This window comes from Rhinoderma darwinii, chromosome 11 (genome assembly GCF_050947455.1).
Source record: "Rhinoderma darwinii isolate aRhiDar2 chromosome 11, aRhiDar2.hap1, whole genome shotgun sequence".
In the NCBI taxonomy this organism is placed as follows: Eukaryota; Metazoa; Chordata; class Amphibia; order Anura; family Rhinodermatidae; genus Rhinoderma; species Rhinoderma darwinii.
The window spans coordinates 62,485,943-62,504,634 of record NC_134697.1 but is presented as its reverse complement, the minus strand read 5'-3'; positions in this window follow the sequence as shown (position 1 = coordinate 62,504,634).

Below are 18,692 nucleotides of genomic sequence, written 5' to 3'. Positions count from 1 at the left end.
AATGTCTATTTCTTTATATTATTGTATCTATGCTACACATATAATCAAAAAGAGCCTATATATTATTTATTTCTTTATTATTAAATATTTATTATTATATTTAATAAAATGTATTGTAGGCAGTTCTGAATTTTCTGTTACTTGCTGTCTTGGCTGATGCTTTGATAAATAGCTTTCATTTTACAGTGACCAGCAGATGAGCAGGTGTTATTGGCATCAACACTCATTATACTGCCAAGGATATTTAGTTCACATCAAGTTCAGCCTGTTATATTTCCATGCGTTACTGGCAGAAATCTCTGATATCCGATTATATTATTTGTGAATTAGAAGAAGCCACATAAGCTCTGTGGCGTATATACCTTGCGCCAGATTTATTTGGTCTTTTAGACTCTTTTTGCACCTCACTAGAAAGTTTTGAAAAGTGTCTAGAAAAGGGGGTGAGGTTTAGTGAAATGGCTCGGCTTAAAAACGTACACAAAAGCTTGGTCTAAAGTAAGCTAACCAAGAGATTGCATAGGGAAGAGAAACACGTCTAAAATGTCTAGCAAGTTGCGCCAAATTTATTATTTATTAAAGAGGATGCACCATGTAATAAATTTGACGCATTTTCTGCCTCCCCGGTCTAGTTTTGCGTTGTCTGAGTTTAGGTCAACAATATATACAGGGTGGGCCATTTATATGGATACACCTAAATAAAATGGGAATGGTTGGTGATATTAACTTCCTGTTTGTGGCACATTAGTATATGGGAGGGGGGAAACTTTTCAAGCTGGGTGTTGACCATGGTGGCCATTTTGAAGTCGGCCATTTTGTATCCAATGGGAAGAGGGTCATGTGACACATCAAACTTATCGAGAATTTCAGAAGAAAAACAATGGTGTGCTTGGTTTTAACGTTACTTTATTATTTCATGAGTTATTTACAAGTTTCTGACCACTTATAAAATCTGTTCAAAGTGCTGCCCATTGTGTTGGATTGTCAATGCAACCCTCTTCTCCCACTCTTCACACACTGATAGCAACACCGCAGAAGAAATGCTAGCACAGGCTTCCAGTATCCGTAGTTTCAGTTGCTGCACATCTCGTATCTTCACAGCATAGACAATTGCCTTCAGATGACCCCAAAGATAAAAGTCTAAGGGGGTCAGATCGGGAGGAATTTCTTCTGCGGTGTTGCTATCAGTGTGTGAAGAGTGGGAGAAGAGGGTTGCATTGACAATCCAACACAATGGGCAGCACTTTGAACACACTTTATAAGTGGTCAGAAACTTGTAAATAACTCATGAAATAATAAAGTAACGTTAAAACCAAGCACACCATTGTTTTTCTTGTGAAATTCTCGATAAGTTTGATGTGTCACATGACCCTCTTCCCATTGAAAAAACTAAAGTTGGATACAAAATGGCCGACTTCAAAATGGCCGCCATGGTCAACACCAAGCTTGAAAAGTTTCCCCCCTCCCATATACTAATGTGCCACAAACAGGAAGTTAATATCACCAACCATTCCCATTTTATTTAGGTGTATCCATATAAATGGCCCACCCTGTATTTATATGCCCCTATGTCTTCTCTTCTGTAGTTAGCATGACTCACAGCGTCTGTATATGTCATGTTTAAAAGAGATGTCTTAACAATTTGTGTTTTGGGAAACCACCAGTGCACTATAAAGGGAATTGGTTGTATTCCATGCTTACAAGTCTGCGACCTCAAGTGTTTTTAGAGCTCTGTTTGTAGATAAATGTCAACAATAAACCAAATTCTGTACACAGGGCTCATTCCACTGTTCCACTTATTCACATGGTGTACTTTAAAAGACATTATGGTCTAGCCAAGTTGTTTCTTGTCCCCTTGAATTACAGAAACCAGAGCAAAGTCCATACCGAAATGTTAATAGTAAAGTAATGTACTTATTGGTGCCGGTATAGCTGGATAATTACTTATTACTTAAACAAAACAGATAAATCTTAGAGATGAAAGTTCATGCGGATTAGGACATAGCTAAAGACTGAGACAAAAGCTATCAGGACAATCTGACTCATGTTAATTGACGATGGCCAAAATGATATGGATACAGGTTTGAGGTGCTTTCTTACACTACTAAATGCAACTGTCTGACTGAGAATATAGTTTTATAAAAATGTATTTACCGAGAAAACAAAGACAAATACCATTAAATATGGGCTAACTGGATACAGACATGTCCTGTATAATTCCTGAATACCTTAAATGATTACATTTCTAGATGTTTGTACTTATTTTTCCCCACAGTCAGTGTCTGATGGGTGTCTGCCCTCATGCTTTTCCACACCTGGCTCAGCCTGATGAACATGTTTCTCCCTATACACAAACAGGGATAGACCTGTCAAGCAAGCCGAGCTGAGAGGCGAATATCTGGAGGGGTGCAGCCCATCAGGACACTATTCCCCAAGCCCGTCACATATTACTGTCTGTAGATAGAATGAACCTGCTGACAGGTTCCCAACATTTGTTCTGTAAAGACCTAAGAAAACAATCACACACTATACATTGAGGTTTTGTAAAATGTGAGCCCCCCCCCCCCCCCTACTCACAGAGGGGAAGTATGGATAGTCCTGTATCCTGTGTTAGAGCAAGAATTCCCCAAAAAATCAACTGATTTAGGTGAGTGTAACTTCAATCCCCTTTTCTCCATGGTGCGCAGTTTGGGGGGTAGTTTAGTGGAAACATGTAGTGTCCGCTCTTTTTAAGGACATATCCTTCAGCTGTCTGTATTTGAAGGGCTCCAGTCATAACAGCTCCGCTTCAGTATTCTATGTATACGAGTAAACAAGTAAATTATAGTAGCGTAACTTTTAGAAGCTGTGCACCAAGGATAAAGAAGGCAAAGAGATTCACTTAAAGGAGTCAATTGTTACATTATAGGAGGAAGAACACTATCTTTGCCCTAGAGATACTGTATTATATCTACTGCCCTGCTTGTGGATGTGGCTTGATATTATCATTGCAGATATCTACTGCCCACACTTTTAGGAGGTGATGCATGTCTGGGCCTTGTGCCAATTGGGACATTAATGGCTTGCTCTTAGACTAAAGCAGTCTAAATGCTATCCAGTGATATAACAGAATAAACAGTCTGGAATGTACACCAGTTGGGAGGTACCTTGTTCTCCAACCTGGTCCAACATAAAGATAGACCCAGTGAATGCAGTTTATCCTACATCATGTAGGGCCTTAATGCACAGGATCGTTGTGGCGCTTGGTGAAACAAGCTTTTATTGCATTAGACTTTGTCTAATTTTGTCATATCCAGGGATGGGCCAGCCTTCTTCGAGGGCCCCATAGCAGCTGCATGGTCTGCCACTATGGTGTGTACACCTTTAGGATATCATAGAGCAAACTGCTATCTGATTAGTGCGTAGCTGTGCATGCGCTGTTTGCCATCCTGTCAGCCAGGATCTACAGAGATTGTAGGATCATAGGCAGGTAAGTTCTTTACACCAAGAGTATAAAGGCATTAAATATTTGTGGAAAAATCCTACAACCGAGCTGCAGAACATACAGTATCTATGTTTGGACATTTGTACAATTCAAGATAACCGTGTCACACTTTTTCAGTTAAACAATTCTAGATGAAAAAGTACCTTTGGGAACATACCATACCCAATGTAACATCCATGGCCGCGGACTATCAGATTTACTCACCCGCTGACAGCCGCAGCCATGTTACTGTAAGCGCTGTCCCGCATCTCCTCCTCAGGAGACACCAGCGCTTACTTCGGCTTTTCTCTGCTGTGTCCCGTAGGGTGCGTGCGCACGCTCGTGCCTGGTCTTAAAGGGCCAGCGCCTGCACCTGAATCTGTTGCTAATTAGCCCATGATCCTGGACTATAAGAAGGGCTCTGCCCCTTTCTGCCTTGACTGAGCTTTGTTGTCGTTACCTATGTTCGTCTATGCAAATGGTCCCTCTGAGCCCCAATGCAAAATCTATAGCAGGGCCCCCCACCATCATGTGCCATTTATAATTCTAGTGTCTTCTAATGTGGCAGAGGGCCTTTTGGGCCCCTTTGAGCTCCAGGGCTCTGCTAGAGAACAAAGATAATAATCACGCACTATACATTGAGGTTTTGTAAGCTGTGAACTCACCTCTTATAACTATGCCCCTGTATGCATGCATTTTAACAAAGGTTCTGCTCAACCATCATGGATCAATATTTGTATTGAATCAGACCAAGGAGGTGTACCAATGATAGTTTCATTTCTCATAAGAATAGTAAAAGTTAAAGGAAATTTATCTGCCACTTTCCAAAGCTTCTGTCGCTTGGTCTTTTACCACTTTGGTATCAGCCCCTCCCCCTCACAGTTGGCACCACCCAGAGAAGACTTGAGCCTCACTCTGCTAAAATGAAAGTAAAAACGGTGTCCTGTAATACTGAGGGAAATCCGCTGTTCTGTTAATCATTTGTAAAGGAAATAACTCTTATCATTTCATCTATCGTCACTTTTTGCATTTGTCACAGATCTGATAGGTCCTCTTTAAGGTTATTATAATTCATAAAATCTTAAATGTGCCTTGAAACAAATCTAGTTCTAATTTATAGTTCCAAACATTACATAACGAACGTTTCATAGACTGCTTTAAAACAACATAAGATGTGGTAGAGTAGCTGATATTGTGTTCAACATCATGGAAAATAAAATCTTTCCATCACAAAATCTTTGGTAACTGCCACTTTAATTAGAAACCCCTCCTCCAAGCCTTTATAATTAAAGGGCAACTCTGAAACAATTAGAAGCTTTTAAAATTAGGGACAAAAGGTCATATAAATTAGGGGTTTCCTTATTATAACTGATTCTCTGTATGCAAAATATCAAGTTGAATAGTCTGCCTTCTATAGCAATAATTCACATTGAAGTCAGTCCTGCTTTCCTTATTATAGTTGATTCAAAGCATGAGATGCACAAACATAAACTAAGAGGTTAGTAAACACTGTCAAGATTCTCATGAAATCATCGCTCGAAAATAAGAAACAATTCGTTCTTGTATTTGCTTGAAGAAATAGAAGGTTTTTCCTAAGTATAACTATGTTGCCATAAAACGTATTTTAAAAGAACTTTATGAAAACAGCGCATTTTCTCAACTACTTATTTGCAATATTTGGACTGTTATAAAGATATTCCCCAGCATTTCAAGATTATTCTTAAAAGGATTATATGACCTATTTTCAAATACCCTTCTAGGGAAGTCTAAATTAATAGAGGGGAACTCGATTTCAGGGCCATCATCTATTAGTCAGAGTGGAGAGCAGCTACAAAGAGAGTCTATTGCTATTCTTTCAATTGGAACTGTGTAAGGGCCCTTTTACACTGGCAGATATATGCCGATAACCGATTGTCAATGTATCACATGTATGGACGCTCGTTTAGCTCCATTTGCATGGAGCATAATTAAATCGTATGGGGACCCATGACATTGTTCGTCCCCATACAGTTGTATCATTGTTGGCAGCACATCCCCTGTTTGCACAACGAGAGGTGCTGCCGAGAAAGATGATTTTTAGAACCACATGAAAGATGCCACCAGCCGACAAACAAGTGTTTGCTCGTTTGTTGGCTGATCACTGAGCCCTTTTACAGGGGCAGATCGGGAATAAGCATTCAGTTCCCCCCCCCCCTGATAATTGGCCCGTTAAAAAGGGCCTTAACGCGTAAGTAGGGGAATTCAAGACTTGCTATTTGATTTCCTGACAAATCCTAGCTAGTCTCTAAGAGCCCCTGCATGCAACCCCTGTTATTAGTTTATTGCTGAGAAAACTTCTAACAAAAAGTTTTGTTCAAAGAGGACTACAGCTTTAAAGGGAACAAGCGGTTGAGTTGAATGAGGGTGAATCTTAATGTGGGCCTGAAGGGTATTTGTTTTTTTTCCTCTGCTTTATAAGCAATCAGTGATAGTCTAATCATTTTGCTGATTGAAATTGGAAATGCAAGAGCAAAAAACTAATTACGGTGGTACAGTCCTTCTAAAATTTCTAGCAGGTAGAATCAGGAGGGAGGAAAGATACGGCCATAAAGAAAATGCAGCATAGATGAAAGAAGGAGGAATATACAATGTATTTTTTTATTTCTCAAAACAACACATATAAATCTCTCTGTTAAGTTCAACCCTTCAGCATTTGTATTCAGACTGGTGCAAGATCTGTAGAGTTTTAGAAAGTACATACACACAGAACCAAATGACTTATTCATTGCTCAAGTTTGTTGGTTCATTAGTCATAGAAATTAATCACATAAACATTGTTAGCTTGTTTTACTTGCTTTATAAATGAAAGTCTGAAGCATACTTTAAAAAGTACTAAATAAGAAACAAAGTTACTAAAGAACGTCTGTAGTAATGCCAGAAATAGTGCATCTGTAGTAGTGCCATCTACAATGCATCTATAGTAATGCGAGCCATAGTGCATCTGTAGTTCAGCCATCCACAGTGTATTTGTTGTATTACCAGCCACAGTGTATCTATTGTAACACCAGTCATAGGGAATCGGTAGCGATGCCAGCCATGGTGCATTTTCAATAGTGCTGTCACGTCGGGTTCGCGGACACACTGGGCCATACAGCCTTAGCGGTATGGCAGCTGGCCAACAGGGCGCAGGTCAGAGACTATAGTTCATATAGGGTACCTGTGGCAGCTCGGACAGTAGCAAGGCAGGCTTAGCAGGAACTAGGCAGCAGGTAGACGTCAGGCGTGGAGAAGCAGGACAGGCGTGGTATACAGCACAGCACGGCTACAGCTTAGCACGTCACTAGAACAGGATACAGGTTACAAGATACAGGAACAGAGAACACTGGGAGCAGGAAACACTAGGGGACCATTTGCAAGACAGACTAGGAATACGACAACAACGCTCAGGCGTGGGAGGATGGGTCTGGGACCATCTTATAGCCCAGGGTGCCCTGGGAGCAATTAGCTCAATCTCCAACATGCGTGCGATCTGGCTTCTTAAGTCTGGACTGAGTTTGTGAGCGCATCCTGGTGGTCACTCTAGAGTAGGATGGACGTATGTGCAGACATCTCTTGAGAGAAGGGTGTCAACTAGATGGAAGGGGTTCGTGGTCAGCGACCACGGATGTTATAAGTGCAAGCTGCAGTGCAGATCTAGTAATACCTGCCCTTGTAATAATTCCTGCCACAGTACCACCGGCACCTACTTTCGACCTGCTACGTTTACCATACTACACACCACTTACCTCCTCTATGCCCATAGTCTGCTCCCCTCCTATAGTCATTAGCTGGAAGCTACAAGCATGAGAAACTTGCTTTTTTAATTTATTTGTTTGTCATACATTTTTTGGCCGCTTTTCTGGAAAACACAGAATAATCCCAATGTTTTTTTTTAGATTTGTGATCGGAGAGACGACAAGTGACATTTTGTTTTAAGAAAGGAATAGTTCACAGACTTTCAGTGGAGAGATTTTTTGTTGCTGTCATTCCATCTTATCATAAGACTAACTTTTTTTTATGTTGTGCCCCAAGTTATTCTCTGTAGATAAATGATTTCTGGGTCTGATGAGAGTTAAACAGCCTGAAATAATGATTTGTAAATTGGAATAAATTGCCCTATAATCAGGTTCAGGTTTAGAGATAGGCGGCCGCCTAGGATACCTGGTGAGATGGCGATTTATGAATAAATAAAAATTCTTTGCCTAAGTTTCTTTGTATAACATGGTCCAACGCAAGCGTACCTTGAGTGCATTGGTAAGGAAATCATGCCTGTCACATAGATATGTAGGGTGGCCAGCCAGTCTAGCAATGTGAAATACACATGTGCAAGGTAGTGGAGAGAAATGATAAGGACATATGAAAAACAATGTAAGAGATTGGTGGGGAACGACAGTGGGGGCAAGTAAATAACTTACTTTCAGTTTGAAAGTGCTGAGCTTGCTGAACTTCATTGACCGAGGGTGTACCCACGTGGTCAAATTCTAAAACCCCTGCCTAGGGCACCAAGCGAACTTGTTCCACCTCTGCCTATAATTTTAGGCTATGTCTGTGCTTTAATACCGATGGTGCAGGATGCGTATTTAGTCTAAAGGGTCAAGTTTAGGATATAATCATATCTAAGACTTGTAACTTTCACAGTCCACTGTAGACCGCTGTAATATAATATTTGTACAAATAACAGCTTAGCTAACCTCCTATAATGTAGTTAGTGAGTTTGATTACCGTACATTGCCTGGTGTAGAGGTAATTATTCCAAGGGTGCTCCAAGGGTAAATTCAAGAATTCTGAATGCAGATCTGAACTACAGACTACAACTTAAGGGGGTTTTACACTGAACGATTATCGTGCAGATGAGCGTTCATAGAACGCTCGTTGCCGATAATTGCCATGTGTAAACAGGGAAACGATCAGCAAATAAACGAGCAAACGCTCGATCATCTGCTGGTCGTTTCGTTTTAAAAAAGTGAAGTATTATCGTTGTCGGCAGCACAACTCCCTGTGTAAACAGGGAGACGCACTGCCGACATGATAATAATGTACGGGGACAAGCGATCAGAGTAACGACTACTCGTCCACATCCATAGCTCCGTGTGACAGGAGCAAACGAGCGCCGATCAACGATGTCTCGTTGATCGGCGCTCGCTGCACCGGCCACTTATCGGCAGGTGTAAAAAGCCCTTTAGGGTCAGTACAAGATAAAGCAAAGTAAAGAAATACAAGTTGCTCATCTTAGTATGTAGACGAATTCTGTATGTATAGTGTAACATGGTGGAGATATGCCTTAAAATTGCAAATGTTTCCTCTGACCTAAGCAATATCACAAATTATCTAAGTGAACTTAAAGCATGTGAAGACACAATTCCCAATTCATTAGATTAGAAAAAGTAAGATTATGATTTCTCTTTCACATAAGTCAGTCTTTTATATGCCGGTGGCCCCACAACGTCGTCTGTTACTTCCTGGACTTGAACTATCTTGCAGGCGTCTGCCGGTTGAATTCTTAACAGAATATGCAGTTCCGTACAGGAAAGAAGTCTGGAGACTTTAAATATTGCTGTAAGTAGTCTTTGGCAGACACTCTCCAAAGCAGCACTGTATACTGCCTCAGTTCTCAGCTATACATGCTATAAGTGGAAATGACTATAAATATAAACTGAACAAGACATTTCATATCAACATGTGACTGTTAACTTGCAGAATTAAGGAGACTGAAGGTGTTTTTAAGGTTTATTACTTAACAAATTTTTCATTCATATTCGAGATTTTATTTTAAAAATCAGTTTAAATCATCTAACAAAAAAATGATAAAATAGTAACATGGAATATTAGTCTGTCAACTATTTAAGGGCATTTTCCCGGACTAAAATATTGATGGCTTATCCTTAGGATAGATTATTTAGTATATACTCCATAGGAGTAAAGAAAATGACACAAGGACTGAAATAAAACGAAGAAAAAAAATAGATAAATGTTGCCCAAGTACAATAAAGTGACTTATTGCCCTTACTGGCAGAGGCTTATTTCTCCTTTGATGCAAACCCACACATTCAGCAGATCCTGGTGTGCATGTTTATGGAAGAGAAAATCTATCTATTTCTTGTTTCTTATGGAGCACCAACCTTTACTGCAATGCAGAAGGTTGCCGCCATTCATGTCAGTCCCTGTACCTATTGGGGATAACAAATAAATTTCCCTATCTCAAATATATACATACACACTAGGGCAAATTATTTAGGAAGTCTATTAACTTATTGGTATGGTTTTAGAGAAGATAAACCCACGCAAACAGAGAGAGAACCACAGACAGCCGACGGAACCCATTAAAGTCAATGGGTTCCATCGGCCACCTGGTGGCATCTGTGGAGCAACGGAACCGTTGTTTCCGCTATTCCCTTGTCCTGCTCCTCTGATGGAGAAGATCAAAGGAATGGCCTAACACAGGTGTGAACATAGCCTAAGCAGACAACATTTAGATTGAGATAAAAAAGAACTTAATAAGCAATGTCATACTTTAAACATGATATAAAATAATGGTTTACAAACAGAAAAGAAGAATTTCATTGTCCTTTAAGTAGCTATAAAATATACTATTACATACACCAAGGCTTCTTAAACTTTTCCTACTAGAACATGAAGTCTGATGAAGTCTGGACCATACCACTCTTGATCAAAATCCATGCCAAAGATTAAAATATTGTTGAGTTTACCTTTTATTTGTCTCCCGAAAACAGTGTAACATTACAATAAGCTACAAAGGAGCAAATTATGTTAGTAAACCAGAGACTAGTACAGCCAGAGAAAGGGCCGACAGTTTGAGAAGCACTGACATACAATGTACAAAGGGATTTATTTGACTTTCTGTAGAATTGTTTGTGACTTGATAACAATCAGTGGAATAAATAGACCTTTGGCTCGAATGTGGTAGGAATTATAGTAAACTATGCAGAATTGAGTGAATTCTTTCTGATAACTTGTAGAACTTTATTAATAGAAGTCAGTGATAATTCCACATTTGATATTAAGAAAACAGGGGTATTTTCTTCACAAAGGGTCACGAGTTAACAGTAGAGACCCGTGGTTGAAATAAATATGAAATGATGTCTGTCAGCACTTAGCCTACATCAGGGGGTAACATGTCAGTCTGCTTGCATGTTATTCTAGACATTAAGTGATTGTGACTCATCTGCTCACCCCTGAGATTTATTGGCACAATGGGAGCTACTTGAGTACGTAGGAGGAAAAAAACCCTACACAAATACAAACAGTTTGGTAAGTGACATAGTCATCTGTTACCAAGCAGAAGTTCTCGAAAACTGTTCTTTTAACGTGTCAAAAACATCACTGACAATTTCGAAGTATATACCAGTTGCTGTAACCTCAGTCAATCATGATCTAAAAGTCATCGTGGAAGCATTGGATATCTGTAGTCAGGAAAGTTCTGGACTTATTGACTTCCCTCATTACTACGGATTCCTCATCTAAAACCTAAAGGCAAACAATGAGTGGATTCAGATTTGTTCCAGCAGCTAAAATTAAAGCTCTATGTGGATTTTGCTTACTGCTCATTTGTTCCTCTTTTAATCAAGCTTCCGTAATGGATAATAGCCAAGTACGTTTTTACATGTCTTTACCATAGGGTTAAAGTTACTTGCTTCCCAACCACTGATAACCAGATGAACTTTGTGTTCAAAGTTGGACAACTTGCGGCTTATATTTGACGTTATCCAGCACACTTCATGGATGTAAAACACAAGAAATGCACACAAGGTGCTCTATTCAGCTGTTTATTTGAGAAAATGACCTTGTTTCCTCTTGCTGCATGGGTGGTACTTTAACAGGAAAACTGAAATTGCTCTTCAGTGGAATTAGACAAACAGAACCTTAAATCGACTATCTCCTGCCATAGTTTATCATATGTGACTCCAGCTGTCTTCACTGTATGGGCCGGACATGGAAATGTGGCGATAATCTGGGGAAAAGTAATATCAGAGAGAAAAAATATATATATTTGTAATTAGTTAATGAAAACAAAATAAATACATAAATAAATAAATACATAAATAAAAATATATATTATTAATCTGCAGAAAGGATATATATATATATATATATATATATATATATATATATATATATATATATATATATATATATATATATATATACAGTGGAGGAAATAAGTATTTGATCCCTTGCTGATTTTGTAAGTTTGCCCACTGTCAAAGTCATGAACAGTCTAGAATTTTTAGGCTAGGTTAATTTTACCAGTGAGAGATAGATTATATATATAAAAAAAAAAAAGAAAATCACATTGTCAAAATTATATATATTTATTTGCATTGTGCACAGAGAAATAAGTATTTGATCCCCTACCAACCATTAAGAGTTCAACCTCCTCCAAACCAGTTACACGCTCCAAATCAACTTGGTGCCTGCATTAAATGGTCACCTGTATAAAAGACTCCTGTCTACAGACTCAATTAATCAGTCTGACTCTAACCTCTACAACATGGGCAAGACCAAAGAGCTTTCTAAGGATGTCAGGGACAAGATCATAGACCTGCACAAGGCTGGAATGGGCTACAAAACCATAAGTAAGACGCTGGGTGAGAAGGAGACAACTGTTGGTGCAATAGTAAGAAAATGGAAGACATACAAAATGACTGTCAATCGATATCGATCTGGGGCTCCATGCAAAATCTCACCTCGTGGGGTATCCCTGATCCTGAGGAAGGTGAGAGCTCAGCCGAAAACTACACGGGAGAACTTGTTAATGATCTCAAGGCAGCTGGGACCACAGTCACCAAGAAAACCATTGGTAACACATTACGCCGTAATGGATTAAAATCCTGCAGTGCCCGCAAGGTCCCCCTGCTCAAGAAGGCACATGTACAGGCCCGTCTGAAGTTTGCAAATGAACATCTGGATGATTCTGAGAGTGATTGGGAGAAGGTGCTGTGGTCAGATGAGACTAAAATTGAGCTCTTTGGAATTAACTCAACTCGCCATTTTTGGAGGAAGAGAAATGCTGCCTATGACCCAAAGAACACCGTCCCCACTGTCAAGCATGGAGGTGGACACACTATGTTTTGGGGGTGTTTCTCTGCTAAGGGCACAGGACTACTTCACCGCATCAATGGGAGAATGGATGGAGAAATGTACCGTCAAATCCTGAGTGACAACCTCCTTCCCTCCACCAGGACATTAAAAATGGCTCGTGGCTGGGTCTTCCAGCACGACAATGACCCGAAACATACAGCCAAGGCAACAAAGGAGTGGCTCAAAAAGAAGCACATTAAGGTCATGGAGTGGCCTAGCCAGTCTCCAGACCTTAATCCCATCGAAAACTTATGGAGGGAGCTGAAGATCCGAGTTGCCAAGCGACAGCCTCGAAATCTTAATGATTTACAGATGATCTGCAAAGAGGAGTGGGCCAAAATTCCATCTAACATGTGTGCAAACCTCATCATCAACTACAAAAAACGTCTGACTGCTGTGCTTGCCAACAAGGGTTTTGCCACCAAGTATTAAGTCTTGTTTGCCAAAGGGATCAAATACTTATTTCTCTGTGCACAATGCAAATAAATATATATAATTTTGACAATGTGATTTTTTTTTATTTTATATAATCTATCTCTCACTGGTAAAATTAACCTAGCCTAAAAATTCTAGACTGTTCATGTCTTTGACAGTGGGCAAACTTACAAAACCAGCAAGGGATCAAATACTTATTTCCTTCACTGTATATATATATATATATATATATATATATATATATATATATATATATAGTGTTCAAGCGGGGAAATTCACCTTTAAAAGTAAAGTCCTTTAATTCTCTATACATACTTCTAATTCCATAGATAACATATCCAGCTAAAAATAACAGAATCTGACCATTTTTATCATATATGAACATCTGAGCAGTTCTTAGATCACTTATCATGTAACATGTAATAGCTGGCACCAGATTTCCTCCAAAATCTAGAATGCAATTTGAAACTCATATCCATTAATGTTGTTGTGATAAGAGGCTTTAAAGAAATGGCTTCATAGGATGTCAACCAAAGTATATATAAATATATATTCGATATATATTTTTTAAAATCTATAAGGCCATGTTCAGACGTGGCAGATTTGTTATTGATTTGTGGTGCAGCATGCTCATTATATTGTGGAAATGCTGCAGATTTCTTACCCCTTTGAATGTATAGGGTGAAATCCACAGTGAATCTGCAGCATAATCCGAAGCAAAGTCTGCGTGTAACAAGTGCAAATTTTCCTGCGAATTTCTTCCGCTACATCTGGATGCAGCTTGAGGGAAACATAAGTAAATAATATATGTAATGGCTCCAAAGAATGGAATTAAATAATTTTGTATGAAATACGTAGCAAAAACTCTAATTCGAAACTGATATGTTCTTCCAGTGTGACAAAAGCGTAAGAAGAAAAACTGAAGTTTGCTCTTTTCAACCAATCGTCCATGAATAATATCAGCTCTCCATGTGCTGCTGGTTAAAAAGTTGGATTATTTTGGCAGAGTAAAAGTTAATGTAAAAGCCAGTCTACCAGTAAATGGAGAGAAGTCGAGTTTAATTAATGTCAGACAACCTGAAATGATGCTTGAGACCACAAGTAAAGAGACAAAGTTCCTCCTTGGTATTTGGCCAAATCAAACATGATCATAGGGACAGAGAAAGCATTAAGTCTTTTTAATGTGGGACAATTTTACCATTAATTATTTTATTTATACAACAAGTGATTTACTGCGTCTTTGATCACCTCTGGCAAAACAATGATTTACTTTATATCTAACAGCTTGGTAGTCTTTTTTTTTTTTTCTTACAGCTAAGCAACACAGATGTTTACGTAGAACTGTGAGCCTGTCATTCAGAGTGGTACTGTATACAATACAGTGTGGCAATACCTAGATCATTGTGGGATTTAGAATATATACATAAAAATAAACAGAGATTAAGGCCAGGATCACACACGCAGTCTTAATGGCGTTTTTGGTGCAGTTTTTGGCTCAGTTTTGTGAGCCAAACACAGAAGTGGACATGAAAGAAAGGAGGTGCGTAAGTCTTTTCTTTTATAGCTTTCCTTCCCTTTGGATCCACATCTCAGTTTGGCTAAAAAACTGAACCAAAACGGCACTAAAAACTCTCTAAGAAAAGGAGCGGTTAGTAGCATCTCATTTCTAGACAATGAGCACTCACTGTAGCGCTCATTAGTCTCTTCTACAGCGATGCCAAAAAACTTTGCTGTACAGTCCTGTCCAAAAGCTTTGAGACTGACACAAATTTGGGTTTTTACAAAGTTTGTTGCTTCAGTTTTTATAGTGGCAATTTGCATTAACTCTAGATTGCTATGAAGCGTAATCAGATGAATTGCAATTAACCCCTTTTTGGCCTTGAGGACAGAACAGTCTTTTTTTATATTTCCCTCTTTGTATCCTGACGCTCATAACTTTTTTATTTTTTGTACGACGAAGCTGTATGAGACTTTGTTTTTTGCGGGACGAGTTGTACTTTATGTAGGTACCATTTTTTGGTACAAAAACATTGTCGTTTTAACTTATATAAATATGTATTTTTGTACCATTTTTTATTTTTATTGAACATAATTTTTTTTTAAATTAATTAAACTCTTTTTTTTTAATCCCATAGAGGGATTTTTCATTTTTATTTAAATTTTTTTTAACTGTAATGCACTGGCATATACTGTACTTATATGCCAGTACATTAGCCTGTGTACTGATTCTACACAGACAGTTGTTAGGGCATACCCCAGTATGCCCTAACAGAGAATATGGTCAGACAGCCCGTTCAATGGAACCTGGGCTGTCTGGCCATATAGGTTATGGGCTTTGATCGCGTCACAGGGATTTTCTCTTAATTACTTTGAATGCCGCGATCGCGAAACAGTTAATTGCAGTCATTCCTTGCCATGAAAATTAACTTAATCACAAAAAAAAACATTTCCACTGAATTTCAGCCTTGCCACAAAATGAACTGCTAACATCATTTCAGTGATCTCATTAGCTCAGAAGAAAGTGCTAATGAGGACAAGGCAGCTGATATCACTCTGTCATTCTGATTGAATTATAAGAGCAGACTGGTTGCTTTAAAAGGCGGATGGTGCTTGAAATCAATGTCTTCTTCTGTTAACCATGGTTACCTCCAATGAAACATGTGCAGTCATCATTGCTTTGCATCAAAAGGGCTTTACAGAAAAGGACATTGCAGCTTGTAAGATTGCCTCTAAATTAATGATTTATCGTGGATCATCAAGAACTTCAAGGAGAGAGGTTTAATTGCTGTGAAGAAAGCTTCGGGTGCACAAAATAGTCCAGCAAGTGCCAGGACTGTCTACTAAAGAGGATTCAGCTATAGGATCGGTTCAACACCAGTGCAGAGCTTGCTGAGGAATGGCAGCAGGCAAGTGTTAGTGCATCTGCAAACACAGTGAGGCAAAGGCTTTTGGAGGCTGATCTGGTGAAATGCTTCAGTATACCATAGAACCATCTGACTAAAAGATCTAAAAACAATGAGGCAGCAAACTTTGTGAAAACCAAAGTTTGTGTCACTCGCAAAACTTTTGTCCAGGACTGTAGACTTGGGACCTACATCGCACGCCATCAAAAAACATTGGGCAGTCATTAAAGGGTTAAGACACACACTCCTTAAAGGTTTTTTTTTTTATTTTACATAGGACTTTTATGGCATATCCACTAGATATACTGAATGCTGCGGGTCCAACAACTCATAGCTCCAACAATCCTTTAAATAGTGGTTCTCAGTCTCTGCTTTTTCAAAAGGTGAGTAGGCCGCACATGTGCAGTTACTTTCCAGCAAAGTCTTTGGGAGTGAATGAAGCAACCAAGTGTTCTATCTCAACTGTTTCCATATGTCCCATACATTTTGGCATAAAGTGCCTGGGTATGTACCGTCACTTGTCTGCCTAGAATGGCGAACATATATCCCTATTCTCAAGATCATTGAGGGGGACACAGCTCAGACTTACATCACTTCAATAGGTGTACCAAACATATGGTTTGTGGTTGGAAATGCTACAACACTAAATATAGTGCATGTAATTGTAGTATTGATGTCGTTTTATTTCTCACATGAATAACACTTTTACAACAGTTGGTCACTATGTGCCATACAATATGCATATATACATTTGTGTCAGGAATGTTTGAAAGACTTTCACTATCTTAAAGGGGTTGTCCCAAGTTGACTCAAATTTTTTTTTTTATACATTCTAAGCAGGAAATGAATTTTAAAACATTTGGTGTTAAAAAAAATTTAAAATTCATTTCCTAAGTGCCTTTTTTTTACACTTGATAACTCAGCAAGTGCTGGTTATCTTTTCTAAAAAGGGGCGTGAGCGGCTCGATGTCAATCAAGCCGCTCCGCTCTGCAGTGTGCGCGCTCCCGATGTTGCTAGATACTGTAGTTCTAGCAACATCGGGAGAATGTTCGTCTCAAGCGGGCATGGTAAGCCCGATTGAGACGAACTTACCGTGAATGTACTGTACACTACACTACACTACACTACATTCACCCCGTTTCGGCAAGTTTCCCTCCCCCACCCTGTCACTACATTTTTGTACCCGCTGCATCGGTGCTGCATCAGCACCCGGCGAACAACTAAAAATATATAAAATAAAATAATAATCACCTAAGACGTTCTAACGGCGCTCTGAACGGTCCCGTCACTTGCCATCTTCCTTCTTCTTGGCGCCGCTCGCATTCATAGTAACAATGCGTTGTGGCGCAGATGACGTAATCATATCAGGCCCACGTGATTACTTCATCTGCGCCCACCGCTCTGTTATTGTGAATGGGAGAAGAAAAGTGACGGGACCGTTCAGCTCTTCGTGGGAACGTCTTAGGTGAGTTTATTTTTGTATGTATGTTGTTATGTATGTTGGTATGTATGTATGTATGTATGTATGTATATGTTTTCTTGTATGTATGTTGTCATGTTTGTATGTGTATATGTGCATGTATGTTTGCATGTATGTATGTTTTCATGTATGTATGTATGTATGTTTGCTTGTATGTATGTTTGCTTGTATGTATGTTTGCTTGTATGTATGTTTGCTTGTATGTATGTTTGCATATTTGTATGTGTATATGTGCATGTATGTGTATATGTGCATGTATTTTTGCTTGTATGTATGTTTGCTTGTATGTATGTATGTATGCTTGCTTGTATGTATGTATGTATGTTTGCATGTATGTATGTTTGCTTGTATGTTTGCTTGTATGTATGTTTGCTTGTATGTATGTTTGCTTGTATGTATGTTTGCTTGTATGTATGTTTGCTTGTATGTATGTTTGCTTGTAGGTATGTATGTTTGCTTGTATGTATGTATGTATGTATGTTTGCATGTATGTATGTTTGCATATATGTATGTTTGCTTGTATGTATGTTTGCTTGTATGTATGTTTGCATGTATGTATGTTTGCATATACGTATGTTTGCTTGTATGTTTGCTTGTATGTATGTTTGCTTGTATGTATGTATGTATGTTTGCATGTTTGTATGTGTATATGTGCATGTATGTGTATATGTGCATGTATGTTTGCTTGTATGTATGTTTGCTTGTATGTATGTTTTCATGTATGTATGTTTTCATGTATGTATGTTTGCATGTATGTATGTTTTCTTGTATGTATGTTTTCTTGTATGTATGTTGTCATGTTTGTGTTTTCATGTATGTGTTTTCACGTATGTATGTTGTCATGTTTGTATGTGTATATGTGCATGTATGTTTTCATGTATGTATGTATGTTGTCATGTTTGTATGTGTGTATGTTTTCATGTATGTGTTTTCATGTAGGTATGTTTGCATGTATGTATGTTTGTATGTATGTTTTCATGTATGTATGTTGTCATGTTTGTATGTGTATACGTGCATGTATGTTTGCATGTATGTATGTATGTTTGTTTGTATATATGTCTGTATGGCCATGTATGATACTGTCTGCTGGCACCCTGTATCTAAGCCAACTTTGCCGCAGGCTTCTATACATGGTATAACAGTCAGTATCACACATGAAAGTGAAAGTAAGCCTACGACATGTTTTATTTCATTTTTTTTTTTATATTTTTGATTTTTTACAGGTTTGGTGTTTGGACTACGTCGGTTTCGAGGACTACTTAGATGACGCTTTTTTTTTCATCAATAAAATGGTTA